The sequence below is a fragment of the Orycteropus afer genome, unplaced genomic scaffold, assembly GCF_000298275.1.
Source record: "Orycteropus afer afer isolate SDZICR_OR568_19922 unplaced genomic scaffold, OryAfe1.0 scaffold00214, whole genome shotgun sequence".
NCBI lineage: Eukaryota > Metazoa > Chordata > Mammalia > Tubulidentata > Orycteropodidae > Orycteropus > Orycteropus afer.
The window spans coordinates 80498-82469 of record NW_006921801.1 but is presented as its reverse complement, the minus strand read 5'-3'; positions in this window follow the sequence as shown (position 1 = coordinate 82469).

The following is a 1972-nucleotide window of genomic DNA, read 5'->3' as shown; positions in this document are numbered from 1 at the left end:
CAGCATTATATGGGACAATGTTTCAGGCCTATTCATAGTGTTTCACTGCTATTCACAAGGTTTTCACTGGCCAATTCTTTGAGAAGTAGACGGTCCCTTCCTTCTTCCAAGTCTGTCTTAGTCTGGAAGCTCTGTTGAAACCTGTCCACCATGGGTAACCCTGTGGGCTTTTGAAAGACCGGTGGCATAGCTTCCAGCCTCACAGAAACACAACAAGCCACCACAGTATGACAAAGTGACAGACAAGTTCTTCTCTCTCAGCTGTTCCAAACCACTCAGCTCACTTGCTGGTCTCCCTGCTACCTGTTCTGGCCATCTGCCAGCTCCTGCTTCCTGCCTCTCCCCTTACCTGTTCCAGCTATCCACCAGCTCCTGCTTCCTCACCTGTCCTGTACCTGTTCTGGCTGTCCGCTGGCTCCTGCCTCCTGGACTGAGAATCATAGCTTAGCTAAATTGACACGTAACATTAACGATCACAACAGGTGATACAATAAAGAAAAGCAAAGACACGATTATCCCAAAAGTCAGGACAGTGATTACCTCTAGGAGTGGATTGTGATCAGGGCAGGCACACATCAAAACGAAACCAAACTCGCTGTTGTTCAGTTGATTCTGACTCACAGTGACCCCCAGTGAGTTTCTGAGGCCATAAATCTTTATGGACGTAGACTGCCCCATCTTCCTTCCATGGAGCATCTGGTGGGTTTGAATTGCCATCCTTGTGGTTAGCAGTCAAATGTCTTAGGCACTGCACCATCAGAGCTCCTTTGGGAAGGCACAGGGGCCTTCTAATTACTGGGTTGTTCTATTTCTTGACCTGCATGGTACTTACATGGATGTTCACTTTCTAATTATTATTTAAATTGCATATACATGTTTTATATCGACAGCAAACAACAACAACATACATGTTTTATGCACTATTTAATATGTATGGGGCATGCAAAAATAAAAGTTTCCAAATAACTAGATTATTTGGTTTTAACTTAAATGAAAAAATATATTTTCTAATCAACGAAAGTGAACTGTTTGATTTCTGCTTTCTTAAATTTGAGATTTTCCTTGCAGCTTAGTATACTATCAAGGTTTCTAAATGTTTCACAGATCACATTTGAAAATAAGATATGCTATAGTGACTCTAGGAGCTCTGGTAGCATAGTGCCTAAGGCACTTGACTGCTAACTAGAAGGCTGGTGGTTCAAACTCACCAGCCACTCCTCGGAAGGAAGGTTGGGCAATCCTACTTCTGTGGTGATACTGCCTCGGAAACCCAAAGAGGGGTCTTGGGTCGCTATGAGTCGGGGCCGACTCGACGGCACATAACAACAACAACAACAATAGTGCCTAAGGCACTTGACTGCTAACTAGAAGGCTGGTGGTTCAAACCCACCAGCCACTCCTCGGAAGGAAGGTTGGGCAATCCTACTTCTGTGGTGATACTGCCTCGGAAACCCAAGGAGGGGTTGCTATGAGTCAGGGCTGACTCCACGGCACATCACAACAACATAGATTTGTATACAGTTTGATTTCCACTAATTCAATAGTGATGAATGTATTAATTACTTATGACTGCAGAACAAATTATTCCAAATTTGGGGTGGGGTAAAGCAACATTTCTTATGTCAGTGTTTGAAGGTCAGGATCAGGGTGTGATTCATTGGGTCCTCTGGCTCAGGGTCTCTCACAAGCTGAAATCAAACGTTGGCTGGGGCTGAAGTCACCTCATACTGGACTTGGAAGGATCCAAGATTGTGCATGTGTATGTTGGAGGATTCAGTTTCTTGTCGTTTGTTGGATAGAGGGCTTCACTTCCATGCTGGCTGTTGGCCAAAGCCTCTCTCTGTTCTTTGCTAGGTTAACTTCTCCATCTGGCAGCTTACAACATGGCAGCTAGCTTCCATCAGAGCAAGCAAGCCAGAAAATGCAAACAAGACAGAAACCAGAGTATTTTTGTACTCTGATTTGAGGTGTA